Genomic DNA, 17604 nt, shown 5'->3' with positions numbered 1-17604 from the left:
CGCATTCTCGTCCCATACCCAAGGTGTCTTCTTACTCGTTAACTGACAGAGGCGAGGCGTCGCTAAAGAGCTTACATAAACAAATTTCTTGTAGAAACTGGTTATTCCGAGGAATCCCCTCAGTTGCTTCCTCGTTTTTGGTTCAAAAATGGTTCAAATGGCTCTGAGCACTATGGGACTCAACTGCTGTGGTCATAAGTCCCCTAGAACTTAGAACTACTTAAACCTAACTAACCTAAGGGCAGCACACAACACCCAGCCATCTTGAGGCAGGGAAAATCCCTGACCCCCTCGTTTTTGGAGTAGCAAATTCGGCTATAGCCGCCAGGCTTTCGGGATCAGGAGAGATACCTTCACTATTCACAATGTGACCCAGAAGTGCACCTGACTGCTTCCAAACCATGATTTCCTGATGTTTGCCGTTACCCCAGGTTGCTTCAGTCTGCCCAGCATTTCCCCCAGTAGCGCGTTATGTCGTTCCCACGTTCTCTCAGCTATGAGGACGTCGTCGACATAAGAAATGATCCTTTCTTTTAGGTTGTCACTTAATATACTACTAAAGCCTCTAATGAAAGCGGCTGACGAGATACTTAAACCGAATAGCAACCAACAGAATTGGAAGCACTGTCCAAATGCAATGAATGCAGTGTACTTACGGCACGCTGGATCCAGCTCGATTTGCCAGAAGCTAGACTTCATATATAATGAGGTGAATACAGTGATCCCGTGGAATTTCTGGAGTAGTTCCTCTAATCGTTCAGGTCTATCCGTTTCCGGGGCAATAATTGTATTGATCTGACGCGAATCTAATACAAGACGGATTCCGCCATCCTTCTTCTCGACTACTCTTAAAGGGCTGTTGTACTCTGATGTTGCTGGTTCAATGACTCCACCATCCCTCATTTTTTGTAATTCTGACAAAACTCTGTCTTGGTATGCCCAAAGTATGATGTTGGGTGGGACGCGGAAAGGTCTATGTTTCCTGACATTGAATTTGTGTCGGTATCATTTTCTTGTACCGGTCTTGGGTAGAAAGACTTCTGCATTATTGTGCAGCGTCACTTCTAACTCTTGTTTCGACCTACGAGGTATGTTCGTTAACGCCTGCATTTTAGTGTCTATTTTCTGATGAATTTCCCGTAGCTCTTCTCTCTCTGTCATGCAAGGTTCTTTACCGTTTATCTTTTCCCAGGGAACACTATCGTTTTCGGCCTGTCGGTCAGTAAACTGTAACCTTCGGCAGTTTGTCGGGAATTGCGCCTTTATGGCTTCCTCGTCAAACCTGACTGTGTTTCTTTCTTTCTCCCCTATAGTAAGTTCGCCTCTTCCCAAATCTATTATTGCCTTTCGGGCGGAGAGAAAATCAACCCCTATTATGATGTCTGCAGTTAATTTGGGAATGACAAACAGATTTGCTGTGAGTTTGTGCCCTTGGCAGTCGAAGTCAATTAGCGTCTGTTGCGAAATTTCAGTGCCTTTCCCCATTAGCGCGCCCCTCACTTTCGATTTCCTTACTGCAAGCGTTCGTGGATTTACGGAGTCTCTACATTCATTATATAGGGAGTCAGATATTGCTGACAGCTCGCTTCCACTGTCTATTATCACCGTGCAGTTGATCTCGCCTATCTTTATGTTTACCAGAGGGTATATTTCTGCCCTACATTTCTTATCCTTTTCTTCTAATAGTAGTTTACCCATATCTTCGTATTCTAGCATGTTCATTTGACCGTATCCGATATTGTTTTCGGGCTGTCTTTGTGTCGTGCCCGACCTGTGGCCTAGTCAATTATCATTGTCTTCTTCGATCGCTTGTACGCGTCCGGGATTTGGTGGCCGAATTTCAACTTCATGCTTGTTTTCGGTGCGTCCGTTTCCTTGTCAATTATGATACGTCTGCGTTCGGTTGTGGTTTCTGTTGTTGCTCCACTGTCCGCTATGACTCCTCCACGTGTTCGCTCTCTGATCATTATGCTGCCTGTTATTTCGATTGTTTGTCCAATTGGGATTGTTCACTGTCTGATTTTCACGTTGGAAGTCTCGCTGAGGCGATCTACTGCCATCATTGTGCCAGCCCTGTCCTCTACCGTTTCCGTTTTGGTTTTCCCAATTAGCCCTTTGTGTGTCCTTTTGCACTTTCCTTTCTTTGTTTTGCTGCTCATTAAAAGCGAAATCGAGTTCCCTTAACGTGCCTTTAAATATCTCGATGTTGTCACCGCACCTACCAGCTAGGGTTTGTTGATACGCGATCGGTAATTTCATGTAGCATAATCTGATTATTTCTGCTTGGCTACACGGTTGGTCTAAGTACTGGTTTCGTTTGGTCATGTTTTCGAGATATTTGACGGAGCTGCGGAAACCTGAACTTTCAAAATTTTGGCCCATCATGTGTTCTTGTTTAATTCTGTCTTGCGTTTCTTTCGACTAATACTTGTTGAGGAACGCAGTACGGAATTCTTCATAGGTATTGCAAGTTCTCGCAATATTTCGCATCCACTCTGCGGTGGCGCCAGCCATATGTGAACAGACAAAGTCCAACTGATATCAGAGCGGCCAATGCGGTGGTAAACTTAGGTCAAATTGTCAGATGAATGTTTTCGGGTGCAACAGATTACCGTCGTCTTTGTAAAAAATAAATAAATAAATAAATAAAATGGCTCTGAGCCCTATGGGACTTAACATCTGAGGTCATCAGTCCCCTAGACTTAGAACTACTTAAACCTAACTAACCTAAGGACATCACACACATCCATGCCCGAGGCAGGATTCGAGGTTGCGACCATAGCAGCAGCGCAGTTCCGCACTGAAGCGTCTAGAACCGCTCGGTCATAGTGGCCGGCTCGTCTTTGTAGTCATGGAACCGCCGGACCGATATAAAGTGCTTAAAATCGAAGTTGTCTTCTGACTTCGGTATTTCACGCCTTTCATGTCTTCCTTCCTGTTCACTGTACCGGAAGTTTTCGTTCCTCAGTGTAACGGCACATTCGGAATTATACAGTTGATGTGCGGTGGTTCGGATTAACGGAAAGCAATTACTTGAGTCAACCGTAATGTTGCTATTCGCACGGTTGTTGATTAGTGGGGCAGGTGGATTCAAAGGATTTGTCCGTTCTGTGCCACCGTTGGCCATATTAAATTCCCTCTCCGTGTTCCCATGGTGGATTACATTCATTTCTGATCCGCTATTCGCCGTTTGCGTGTGACTGGTTGGCAGTGACATTGCGCCTGTTCTCGTCGTTCCCTCTGTACTTGAGGGGCTGTTACTTCGGTCTTCTATAGTCTCTGCATTTTTGCTCAGTGACTTTATTTCCCCTGCTAGCCGCTCCATTTCTTTAGTCACGTCTATTTTTAGTTGTTCGAGCTCTGCATTGGGTGCTCCGTTCTGTGATGCGTCTTTGGTACGTAATTGTGTTTCTTCGACCTTCTTTATCCGGTTCTGGAGTTTGTGTATCGTTCCCTTTCCGACTTTCGCGGTTTGCAATGTTTCCTCTTTTGTTGCACGAGCCATGCGCTTCGCGCCTTTTCCTATTAATTTCGCTTCGTTTGCCGTTCTTTTAATTTCCGCTACCTCACGTGCCAATATGGCTTGTAACGCAGCTACATCGTCTTTCATGTCTTTCGTTTCCGTCTTAATCACATTAATATCCATACTAACGTGATCTATCCGGCTGTGAATTCCCTTGATTTCGTTTTTCGTACTAGTTTGAATTCCCTTAATTTCGGTTTTCATACTATTTTGGATTTCTGTCTTGTTACTTTGCATTTCGTTACTCATATTTTTAAGAAACACGAGTATGTTTGCCATTCCTACCGCGTTAACACCTTGCACGTTATTTGACACAATAGGTTCTGAACAAGCGCGGACATACCGGTACTGTGTTCTATCAACCTCTTCTTGCCTGCTATACCTACTATAACCCGATGCGTGGCTGCGTGCTGACGCATTTGATTGTGGTCGGTCGTAGTAACTACTGTCGGTTTTATGTTTACGTGGGCTAACTACACCGTAGTTTCTGATGGTAACAACTGCATCTACGTGTTCTCTGAGATCTTCCTTGCTGTCAGATTCTGGTCCCCTGGCTTGGCTGAGTCTATCTTCCTCCAGAAACTCCCTGTGATCCGCGTTCACCTCATCAGTACCCTGCGCACCTAGCATTCTCAATTCTGCCTCGTCCCATCGATTCTCGTTACTCCTATTTATTCCCGCCATTTCACTATTAATTTAGTCTATTGTATCTACTTGTTTCTGTAACCGAGCTTTAGCTCTTGTTAGCATGAGGCGTAGGCTTACTCACTATTATCCCTCACACAAATAATAACTAAATTGTCACACGCACACCTACAAGAAATAACATAGTATTCACTTAATTTTCTTACACAACGACGTGATTGCGCAGTGCACATACAAACACATATATAAAACACTCCTTACGGCTCCAACCAGCCAGCAGAAGCCAAAACAAGTCATTATTTCAAACAATTGAAAACACTGGAACCAACGAGCAGACGCCCAAGCGCAGCAGTAATTCTACAAATTATTCTAAGACACTAAGGCCAGCGAGCAGACGCTAAAGCGCGGCAACAAATGCAATTATTATTAAACTAGCATTTATAACGCGTGGTTCTATGCATCTACGCATAATTTATTCAATCAAGCTGAGATCACGATTAACATGTAAGTAATTATTTACGGAGACTTCTTGCTATCTCTTCGAATTTTTGCTGACTGTGTTTCAGGATTCTCAGGAACTTATCCTGGCAGGGAAAGCCAATTGTAAGATACCGCTTCTGATTTGCTCTCTTCTGCTGATTGGTAAGCCTGAGAGCCGAACGTATGAGTGAAATATTTTGCACAACGGATTTTATAACGCTAATTTGTCGCCCTGACACTTATACGCTCTCCAGAAGGGTAGGCTTATCATTTGCTCCATATGTGACGTTAACTAGTCGTATGCAAATATGGTTGGTTTCTAGCCATATCCTCAGTATATGCTAGAATGTTCAGATGTGCTGACCTACAAACACTGTCTCCACCAGGTGGTTGCAAACATGAAATACACAAAAAAGGAGATAATAAACTGACAAAGGAAAGTACTAGCTATGTTCTCCCTTCCCATCCACTGCTTCCTTTTCGTGTCCCTCGATAAGTCGAGAGACACGAAAGGGAAGCAGTGGTAGGGGAAGGGAGTGAGACAGGGTTGTAGCCTCTCCCCGATGTTATTCAGTCTGCATTTTGAGCAAGCAGTGAAGGAAACAAAAGAAAAATTTGGAGTAGGTATTAAAATCCATTGAGAAGAAATAAAAACTTTGAGGTTCGCCGATGGTATTGTAATTCTGTCAGAGACAGCGAAAGACTTGGAAGAGCAGTTGAACGGAATGGACAGTGTCTTGAAAGGAGGATATAAGATGAACATCAACAAAAGAAAAACGAGGATAAATGAATGTAGTCGAATTAAATCGGGTGATGCTGAGGGAATTAGATTAGGAAATGAGACACTTAAGGTAGTAACGGAGTTTTGCTATTTGGGAAGCAAAATAACTGATGATGGTCGAAGTAGAGAGGATATAAAATGTAGAGTGGAATGGCAAGGAAAGCGTTTCTGAAGAAGAGAAATTTGTTAACATCGAGTGTAGATTTAAGTGTCAGGAAGTCGTTTCTGAAAGTATTTCTATGGAGCGTAGCCATGTATGGAAGTGAAACATGGACGATAAATGGTTTGGACAAGAAGAGAATAGAAGCTTTTGAAATGTGGTGCTACAGAAGGATGCTGAAGATTAGATGGGTAGATCACATAACTAATGAGGAGGTATTAAATAGGATTGGGGAGAAGAGAAGTTTGTGGCACAACTTGACTAGAAGAAGGGATCGATTGGTAGGATATGTTCTGAGGCATCAAGGCATCACCAATTTAGTATTGGAGGGCAGCGTGGAGGGTAAAAATCGTAGAGGGAGGCCAAGAGATGAATACACTAAGCAGATTCAGAAGGATGTAGGTTGCAGTAGTTACTGGGAGATGAAGAAGCTTGCAGAGGATAGAGTAGCATGGAGAGCTGCATCAAACCAGTCTCAGGACTGAAGACCATAACAACAACATGAAATGATACACTCAGTAGTGTTAAGTTCTTTATTCTTCTGCAATTTACTCTATACAAGATTACACGGTACGAGCATTTGAGTTCTGCCTATTCACTTTAGGTAATCGCTTTGTCTGGCACTGTCTTGTGATATATTCGCGGCCCGTTAATTCAAGCGTGGAATACTGACACTCGCTTCTAGCAACGTGAAGCCTTAGCATAGAACGAAAAAGATACGTGATCAGCAATTTACTTTGCTTCCCTAACCACCGTTGCGAATGTACAACCACTACAGTGATCTGACGCTTATCGCTGCGAAGGTTCTCGGCTCAGCGAGATAACATAAATTCTACCTCACCAAAAGCTTCCGTAGGCACCTCCACGGCTGCCGTGGAACACCAGAAGATCCTCAAGCTCTCGCTACAAGTACTCTGTCCCAGTAAGGAGGTCGCACACCTCTCCAGGGCCAACCTCTCTCCTCGACGCCCCAGGAACATGTGTTTCCTAGTCGCTACGGTTTTTCGTACTTCCTGTTCTTTTTTTCTTCCCCCCTTTAATGTGCGTGGCCAATCATGTTGCTGGAAGGCGTTCGTTTCCGAGCGCCGACCAATCTCAGTTTTGCAACCGACCGTAGTTTCTAGAAACATCCAGACTGTTCCGGAAGCTTCCGCTCCGGCCGTTGGGAAAACCACCTACACGCCGCCACGCGTGTTGTGAGCGAGCCCCTGTGTCTTCTCCTTGTCCTCGGCCACGTGGCTCCCACTAAGCCGCGGTCCACCCGCCTGAGGTTTCCAGTAGCTTACGGGCGCTGTTGTCTTCAGCTCTCAGGCCTGCCTGCCTCGCTTGTGTCTTTCCTGTTCTCCTGCCAGCCTCCCGTCTCCGTCCGCTTCACTATCGCCCAACGTGCAGATATTCTGCTACAAATTAAGATCCCTAGCCGATGTCAGTATCGTTAATGGTTTCCTGTCTCGATGTTTATTCTATTAAAGGGTCTTCTTTCCGGAGTGGTAGTTGTAATGTGGCTCAAAATGATGCCACCTTACACTGTTACAAACTGATACTGATACCCTAAGAGCATAACTTGCTGATGACATTCGTTTTGCCAGTATCTCTGTATGTTCACTCCATGTTACCTGACAATCAATGTTCATACCTAAAACTGTGAGTTCGCTGCAGTCTCTACGTATTTATTATCTATACTTAAAGTGGAAGAGTTGTTTCTTCTCTGTATACTGAAGAGCGTACCGTTCAACGTTAATTTATTACGTTCTGCGAACTTGCAAACATGCTTTTTGTAATAGCTCTGTGCTTTATCGGTGGCTATGAGGTTGCTGTTATCGCCAGAGAGAACTTTTCTCCATCTCTTACACTGTCTGGAAACTCATTGGTACACATTAAGACCCAGCAAACTACCCTGAAGACACCTGTGGTTATATACTTCTTGTCTGACAATTGTTTTACTAAAAATTTAGCATCAGCGGACATGTGATAAATGGCCTCCTTTTGCAGCTTGTTTTCCAAGTAAAAATGAAACCACTCATTGATTGTTACTCTTACCTAGCGCTTATACTTTGGACAACTGAAGAATATGCCAGTAACGCAGTCACCCCCATCAAGAGCTTCAAGTAACATTTATCTCAACTCTGCAATGGCCGATACTGTACTACTTCCACTTCTGAATCGGAACAGTGTTCGTTAATGATGTTGTATTTACTCATGTAACATATCAGTCTCTTTTTTATGACTGCTTCAATTATCTTCGAGAATGAAGACAGCTATGAAACTGTCCTGTAGTTTTTAATGCTTTGCACCTTAAGGGCACCACTCGTGCGTGATTTGGGCACTCTGGGAAGACACGTGAACTAAAGGATTCATTTATTATGCGTGTTAATGGAACTTTTATGCTACCTACGCACACCTTCAGAACAGAGACAGGAAGTTTATCTACGCCTGCTGACTTCTTATTTCTTAATTGATCTATTGACTTCCTGATTTAAGGCTCTGTTGTGGGAAACAACATCAATGTACTTGCTGTGGATCGCATTGTGGGCGCTATATGTGTTTTACGAAGACATTGCTGCAGCACCTTCGTAATACCAGAGAAGTAATTATTTACAAAATTAACTAATTCCTAAGGGCTTTCTATTATTCTGTCTTCGTCTTTGATTTGTATATTATTGTACTTGTGTCTATCTTTTCTAGTTTCTTATTTTTAACATCCCACATCACTTTGTTTTTATTTTCTGCGTTATGTATTTTTTTGCCATTGAATGATTTTTTTGGAGCAAGCAGTACTCTCTTGTACATTTTTTATACCTGCGATAGCACTCAAGGAAGTGTAGATTAGGGCACCACTTTTGCGAACAACTGAGAAAGTATGTGGCGTTTTGTCCATAAACTGTACGAGACTCTCGCTAATCGTGTCATTCCTTGCACATTTAGGTGCCTGATAAGTGGAAGCACAGGCTTGTTGAGTGTGTCTGAAATTTAGTTTAAACACATAGGGACTACACTTTATTAAATCAAAAGATACTTCCATTTTCACAGAAAAATTAGTCCTTGATTGTGTACATATATAACGGTATCGCTCTTTATGAAACATGCCCCCAATTTTTTGTTGTCTCACTGAAGATACGCGATGGCGGCATGCTTTATCGCTCAACTGCTTTAGAAGCATTTTATCAGTAATGTATAAATTTGGTTGTTACGTAATGTGATCCAGGAAGATGCCAGCAGCTTCAGGCCAAAGGTTTTCATTCTTTTTTTTCTGTGTCTTCTTTTTCATTAACTTGCTGCACGCTTTTAATTATTTCTTCATCACTCAAGAAAGCTCTGAACACCGTTAGCTCCTTCGCGAAAATTTCGACTGAACACACCTACGGATTTCGCCAGCTTTCAGTGCCTATAACGATTTGCTCAAATAGTTACAGGCACTAAAAGCTGGCAGTCGAAATTTTTGTTAAGAACCTAACGGTTTTCAGAAAGAAAAGGATAAATACAATTGGCGGTGGCGTATTTGCTGCTGTTAGAAGTAGTTTATCTTGTAGTGAAACAGAAGCAGATAGTTTCTGTGACTTAGAATGAGCATAGGTCATTCTTGGCAAGCGGAATAAAATAATAATTGGATCCCTTTGCTGACATCCCAATTCGGATGATGCAATTGCTGAAAGATCCAAAGAAAACTTGAACTAGATTTCTAACACATATCTGGCTCAAACAATTAAATTTGGTGGTGACTTTAATTCACTTTAGATATGTTGGTGAAAATAATTGTTTAAATCCGGAGGTAAGTATAAAACATCATCCGAAATTGTGCTAAGCGCATTCTCTGAAAGTTACTTCGAGCAATTACTTCACGAGCGCACTGGGATAGTAAACGGTTGTGAAAAGACACTTGATCTCTTAGGAAATAAATAATCTTGAGCTAAAAACGAGCATCAAAACGAATCAGAGAGTAGTGAATACAGTGCTGTCGTAGCGAGACCGAATGTCTTGACTCCCAAATCCACCAAAAATATATACATTCAAACAAGCAGATAGAAATTCTCTTGACGCCTTCCTGAGAATCTTACTCCTTCCAAATTAGAATTATAAGTGTAGACTAGATGTGTCTTGAATTCAAAGTATCAGTATCGACCGCAATCGAGAATTTGTACCAAATAAAGTAACAAACGACGGAGCTGATCCCCCACAGTACACAAAATGGGTCATAACACTGTTGTAGAAACAATGGAAAACGCTTGCCAAACTTAAACGAAAGCAAAATCTCCAAGATTGGCGATCTGATCTTTTACAGAAGTCCGAAATTTAGCGCGAACTTCAATCCGAGACGCTTGTGATAGTTTCTACAGCGAAACTTTGTCTCGAAATCTGACAGAAAATCAAGAGAGATTCTGCTCGTATGTAAAATATGTTGTCTGAGAGACACAGTCACTACCTTGTTCGTGCGAATGCAATGGAAATACTATCGACGGCAGTGCTGCTAGAGCAAAGTTACTAAACACAGCTTTTCGAAATTCCTTCACCAAAGAAGACGAAGTAAATATTCCAGAAATTGTATCAAGAGTGAGTAACTTAAAAGTAGATGTCCCCGGAGTAGTGAAGCAACTTAAACCACCTAATAAAAGCGAGTTTTCCGGTCCAGATTGTATACCAGTTTGGTTCCATTCAGAGTATGCTGATGCATTAGCTCTATACTTAACGATCATACACAACCGCTCACTCGACGAAAGAACCGTACCCACAGGCTGAGATATTACACATGTCAAACCAACATTCAAGGAAACCAATGGAAGTAATCCACTAAATGAATGGCCCATATAATCATCGTGAATATGCAGCAAGAACTTTTGTAGATATAATGTGTCCGTAGATTATGAATTACCTCGAAGGGAGCGGTTTATTAATATATAGTGGAAACAGATTTAGAAAACACCATTCCTGTGAAACACAAGACCGGCAACACGAAGTGTTGAGTGCTATCGCCAAGCGATTTCAAATTGATTCCGTATTTCTAGATTTCCAGAAGGCTTTTGCCACTGTACCTCAGAAGCAGCTCGTAATCAGATTTCGTGCTGATGGAATATCGTCTCATTTGTACGGCTGGGTTCGTGACTTCTTGTCAGATAGAGGTTACAGTTCGTATTAACTGACGGAAAGACATCGAGTAAAACAGAAATGATTTCTTGCGTTCCCCAAGGTACTGTTATAGGCCCTCTGCTGTTTCTTATCTTTATAAATGATTTAGGAGACAATCTGAGCAGCCGTCTTAGGTTATCTGTAGATGATGCTGTCGTTTGTCGTCTAGTAAAGTCATCAAAAGATGAAAACCAATTGCAAAATGATTTAGATGAGGTGTCTATATGGCGCGAAAATTGAAAAATTGACCCTAAAAATTGATGCTCAATAATGGCAGTTGTGGGCTCACCCACAACTAAACGGAAACCGTTAAACTTCGGTTACATGATAAAAGAAAAAATCTAATGGCCGTAAATTGAACTAAGTACCTAGAAATTACAATTACGAAGAACGCAAACTGGAAAGAGCACATAGGAAATGTTGTGGGAAAGGCGAACCAAAGACTGCGTTTTATTGACAGAATACGTAGAAGATGCAACAGATCTACTTTAAGAGACTGCGCTTTTCCGTTCTCTTTCGGAGTTCCGCTGCGTGGTGTGGGATCCTTACCAGATAGAATCAACAAAGTATATCGAGAAACTTCAAAGACTGGCAGCACGTTTTGTTCTATCGAGGAACAGGGGAGGGATCGTCACGGACATGATTCAGGAATTGCGGCGGAAATGATTAAAACAAAGGCATTTGTCATTGCGGTGGCATCTCTTCAAGAAATTTAAATCATCAAATTTCTCCTCCGATTGCGAAACTATGTTGTTGACTCTGACGTACCTAAGGAGAAACGACCTGCATAATAAACTACGAGAAATCAGCGCACGGAAAGATATAGTTCTATTGTTCCACGTGCTGTTAGAGATTAAAATAATAGAGAATTAGTGCGAAGTTGGTTCAATGAACTCTCTGCGAGGCACTTAAGTATGATTTGCAGAGTAGCCATGTAGATGTAGAGCCAAGTTCGGTCGTCTACGGTTTCATCAATCATCCACTGAGCGACATCTTCGTCGTCAATTTCTCATTCTCCTGCGAACTTGTGGACATGACACTGTAAAAAAATATGATTTTGAATTGACTGCCTCATCGCTGTCGCTCGGTACTGGCTCCAACTCTCTCCAATTTATGCCACGCATCTGTTGAATGGGAAACATCATCTAAGTTGACTGCTTTCCAGACCTTCGACGTGGCATCGACAGAGTTGTTTTTTCATTCCTTCAGCAAGAAGCATGTGGACAATGATGTTTAACTGATTCCAAATTTCCCTGGCCCCTGGGCTGAATCAGGGCTCTCACACTCTATGGAAAACGAAGTATTTCTCTTCCACTGGACGGGTTGTCAGTTGTAAAAACAGCGTTCGACGGAAGGTTTTTCGTCTTTATACCTTTTCTCATAGCTGGTATAAATGATTCGTGGAACCAGTGAGGGAGTATTTTTACGTCCATCCACCCTTTCATTAGGTGAGAGACGTTTACTGGGACTGTCAGCTGCCGCACGCCCAGGACCGCTTCGAGTACATTTTCCACGTAAGCGGCTTTTTGTTTGGCCCTTCCCTCTCTTTCCCCTTTTCCACCGTACACTTCCACCAATCTACGTTTTCGCTACTACTTGTGATACGGATCGTACACAAACCTCGCACTTACGCGCCCACCTCAGCTTGACTCCCAAAGCTGCGACTTGTGTTCCTTGGGTCTTACACAGGCCATGCGCATGCCATGTCGTTTTATTGTTTGATAGCCAACTCTCGCTTGCTGCGAGCAAGTCACTGCCGCCAAGTTGTTTGCTACACGAAGCTGCTTTTATTATCCTTTATTATCGTACCACTGACTGGAAATCTTTTACTGCGTTGTTATGTAAACCATCTACAAACAGCTACATACAGTTCTGCAGTCTCATTGTTTCGCATAACCTTTCGTTTTCCAAACTCGCTCTCTATTTGTGTTGCGTACTGTCGAATAACAACATTTTTTAATGTCGTAAATAGTTGCTCGTCCGCGAGTGCACTCAGCAGCAATGGCTTTAAACAGGTATTTAGGGATGTATACCTACAGAATATCTGAGAAGTTGCATGAAAAGTTCTCTAAGTGTGTAAATACTGTACGACTTGCTTCAGATTTGACACAGTGATTTCTTGGCACACACCCCTTAATAGTTAATCTTCCACTGTTGAATACTCCTTAGTATATAGCTTACGCCTTTTTTTAAATTTTTCTATGTCTGCTCATTATGAGAAATAATTGTAATAGTGTTTAAATAAAGGCAGGGCGTTAATCAGATATAGTCTGTCTCTCTTACACTGCCAGTACCCGTACGATGTTAACGTTACAGCATTATGTTTAATACATTCATAGAAACTATTATGTATGTATTATAGTAACAACTGATTTGGCTAAAGTGTACGAAGAAGGGGACAAGTGGCAAAGTAGAAGAGTGGCATGTCTTACGAAATAGCTTACATGGTACTAGAGGGAGAAATAGGGGGCAAAAACTGTAACAGAACAGAGATGTTGGAATATAACACGTAATGGAAGGCGTTGAGATAATGAAGAAGTAACTGAAACATGCTGGTTTGATGCTCAGGTAACTCAAGACGTCAGCTGGAAAATAGATATTACATTAAGCCCAATTTATTCTGCATTTCCACTATGTATCGATCATTCTGACAGAGCAATTATCTGATCCTCAAGTATTCCATTTTCGTAAAAGCTATGTCTACAGAATCGGGCTACAGAATGAGCCAATTTATGGTCGATCGACGATCTCTGTCTTTTTGGACTCTGTAATTTATAATGGGGTAGTTTCATGCTCTTGTATTCTCATGGTGGTCGCCTATTACGAATGTTGTTAACTTTAAGACATAAAGACAGGTGTGTCAAGTTGTATGGAGAACATAGCTCAGCAAAGGTCAGGCAGCGCAGGGCTGCTAGAAGATCTTGTCGCTTTCTGTCTTTGGGCGGTCAAATTCTGTTTTCAAATGCGAAGGCTGCATGAGTTTTCTTCATTATTATCAACACTCTAATGTACATATCTGATAAAATAATTGAGTTGGCATAGTACATAGCTATCCATCGTACTCACAGACGCCGGTACACTGTGGTTCTCCTCCTGTCCTCAGTGTCAAAACGATCACCACACCTTCTTTCTGAATTCCTCACAACCCAACATCCACACCTGGTTGTATCCCAAACAATTCCTCCGGCCTTCAGTAAACATTTACAACGCTGTCAGAAAATACGCATTTCGTTAATTATCATCTTGGAGATATTTTCGATTTCCTCATATAGTTTCATGATGTAAAAAGTTCATGGTAGCTCTGAAGATGGATGTCACGTTCATCATTTGAATACAACGATCGTGCTCCAGGACACCTTTGGTCGGATGCTTCAACAGTGATTTTGAAAGTTTTTCAGTTCCTCTGCAGGCCTAAAGATGTTCTACCTCTACATCTACGGGCATACGTCGCATCTCATCGTATGGTGCCTGGCGGAGGGAACGTTGTACCACTGCTAACCATTTCCTTTCCTGTTCCATTCGCAAGGGAATAACAACTGTCTCACATATGGCTGTGTGCCTCCTTGCGAGTCCTGATTTCTTATCTTATCTTTGTGGTCCCTAACGTGAAATGTACGTTGGTGGTAGTAGAATCCAGCACCAGCTAGAGTTAAATTCAGTAAAATAATAGAGTTATGGTCATTCACTGCTACATTGGTGAGGGAAGTAGCAGTAGATGAAACTGTCGCGCAACACTTGGTGCCGTGCGTAAACTGTCTCAGGGCACGCTCGAATTTCCGCCTCGCCGAGCAGTTGGCGTCAGTTTGGATCCTGCGCCCCCCTCGCGCCAGAGAGCGTCATTAATGGCGAGCCGGCGGATACAGCGCTACGTCGTGGTTTGCTGTGGCCGTGTTGGGCAACTAAGGGCAGGTGGAGAGGTGACTTGGTGTACGAGCCTGGATCGAGGGCAGTGGTTCGCAACGTCTCGGTACGGCGCCAAGGGCCTCGCATGGCACATCGGCAGAACTTTCTTTTGTATCAGCGAGCGAGTTAGCCGCAGTGGTTAGGACACAGCACTCGAATTACGGAGGACGACCATACAGATTAAAGTTAAAAAATATGGCATTTCAGTCTTTGGTCGCTATTTTCTTTTAATTTTCAATAACCGGTTTCAGGCTAGCTGCCCATCTTCAGATCATTTATTGCAGTTACAGAGTAACCTGTCAGTACAGAAATATTGGTTCGCTTGGTTATGACAGGGAACCAATAGTTCTGTACTGACAGGTTACTCTGTAACTGCAATAAATGGTCTGAAGATGGGCAGGTTCGCTTAGTTATGACAGCGAACCAATATTTCTGTACTGATAGATTACTCTGTAACTGCAATAAATGATCTGAAGATGGGCAGCTAGCCTAAAACCGGTTATTGAAAATAAAAAAATAAAATAAAATAGAGATCAAAGATTGAAATGCCATATTTTTCTTCAAAGAACGATCGCGGCTATCCCAGTAAGACAATCATGTCTAGTTTTGATAAAGAGATTAAAGTTTTCTGTGATTTCCCTAAATGCCAGAATGGTTTGAAAGAGCACGGGTGATTTTCTACCCCTACCTTCTCTCATCTGAGCGTGAGCTCCATAGCTAGTGACCGCGCTGTCAACGAGACGTTAAACTCAAATCTATCATCAGTCCAGCGCGACCGACCAATGAAGTTTCCGCATTGAATGCAGTTCATTGTAAAAGACTTGCATGAGTGGAATGGAATCAGTCACATCTTCTGGGAGACAGCGCCGTGTCGCCGTGGGAAGCGCTGGACAAGGCTGTGGTGCGTCAACGGGCACACAGACGTTGGCGCGACAGCAGATCCTGTTTCACTGTACGCTAATGTATTGTGGGGGACGGACGAGTGCTGGTGGGAGTGAGATTGGCGGAGGGGACTGGTAGATCCTGGAGGAAACTCAAGACTGTCACCTGTACTCGGAGAGGATAGCGTAGAGACAAAAGGCAGTGGGGTTGCGGAGCGTCAGCACAGGGTGCGGTCTGTTGTTAACGCGATACAACGTTTAGATGGTGCAGCATTCAGTGTTCGCCTCTGTACTTCCAGAAGATATCTACATCTACATCTACATCCACACTCCGCAAGCCAGCTGACGGTGTGTGGCGGAGGGTACCTTGAGTACCTCTATCGGTTCTCCCTTCTATTCCAGTCTCGTATTGTTCGTGGAAAGAAGGGTTGTCGGTATGCCTCTGTGTGGGCTCTAATCTCTCTGATTTTATCCTCATGGTCTCTTCGCGAGATATACGTAGGAGGGACCAATGTACTGCTTCACTCTTCGGTGAAGGTATGTTCTCGAAACTTTGACAAAAGCCCGTACCGAGCTACTGAGCGTCTCTCCTGCAGAGTCTTCCACTGGAGTTTATCTATCATCTCCGTAACGCTTTCGCGATTAGTAAATGATCCTGTAACGAAGCGCGCTGCTCTCCGTTGGATCTTCTCTATATCTTCTATCAACCCTATCTGGTACGGATCCCACACTGCTGAGCAGTATTCAAGTAGTGGGCGAACAAGCGTACTGTAACCTACTTCCTTTGTTTTCGGATTGCATCTCCTTAGGATTCTTCCAATGAATCTCAGTCTGGCATCTGCTTTACCGACGATCAACATTATATGATCATTCCATTTTAAATCACTCCTAATGCGTACTCCCAGATAATTTATGGTATTAACTGCTTCCAGTCGCTGACCTGCTATTTTGTAGCTAAATGATAAAGGATCTATCTTTCTGTGTATTCGCAGCACATTACACTTGTCTACATTGAGATTCAATTGCCATTCCCTGCACCATGCGTCAATTCGCTGCAGATCCTCCTGCATTTCAGTACAATTTTCCATTGTTACAACCTCTCGATACACCACAGCATCATCTGCAAAAAGCCGCAGTGAACTTCCGATGTCATCCACAAGGTCATTTATGTATATTGTGAATAGCAACGGTCCTATGACACTCCCCTGCGGCACACCTGAAATCACTCTTACTTCGGAAGACTTCTCTCCATGGAGAATGACATGCTGCGTCCTGTTATCTAGGAACTCCTCAATCCAATCACACAATTGGTCTGATAGTCAGCTGGTCATCAATTAATCAATAATGAGCAAAATAGAATAACTCTATATTAATATGACAAATCACTGAGACTGGTGGATCCGCCAGAGGTGGGTGACAATGGCGTTTACGTAACTTTAATGCAGCAAGTCCAGTTGTATCCCAGAACCCCGTTTGTCAGGATATGCTGAACCATTCTCCTCGGCTGCTTTTACGCAAACATTCAATTTATCACACCTTGCACGATGTGTTATGCAATTATTATCCTGTTAGTAATCGGTGACATTGCAAATCTAAAAGCGAAGGAATTAAAATTGGACAGATCACTGCATGCAGTAATAGCCATCTTTACAGCTGACCCTACGTTGTAGGACACTACACGTGCTATCTTTCGTAGTCGGACACCAAGTCGGTAGTGGCGCTGCTCGCACGTACAGCGGGCGCTGTGACTTCAAGCTTGTCGCGGACTGATGAGGCCGTCACGTGGTTTACTGCTAACCTCTGGATGCATTCTCCCTGGTGTGGTATCGATAATGTAAGACACTACAGCACTTGGACGCAGCAGTGATTTAAAATTAATTGGAATGTAATCACCTAAGTTGTTAGGTACTCAGCCACGCGGGGTGGCCGCGTGGTTTGAGGCGTCATGTCACGGACTGCGCAGCCCCTCCCACCGGAGGTTCGAGTCCTCCCTCGGTCATGGGTGTGTGTGTGTTGTTCTTAGCATAACTTAGTTTAAAGGTAAGTCTAGGGACCGATGACCTAAGCAGTTTGGTCCCTTAGCAATTCACACACATTTGAACATTTTGTT

The sequence above is a fragment of the Schistocerca americana genome, chromosome 1, assembly GCF_021461395.2.
Source record: "Schistocerca americana isolate TAMUIC-IGC-003095 chromosome 1, iqSchAmer2.1, whole genome shotgun sequence".
NCBI lineage: Eukaryota > Metazoa > Arthropoda > Insecta > Orthoptera > Acrididae > Schistocerca > Schistocerca americana.
This window is presented reverse-complemented; position numbering follows the sequence as displayed.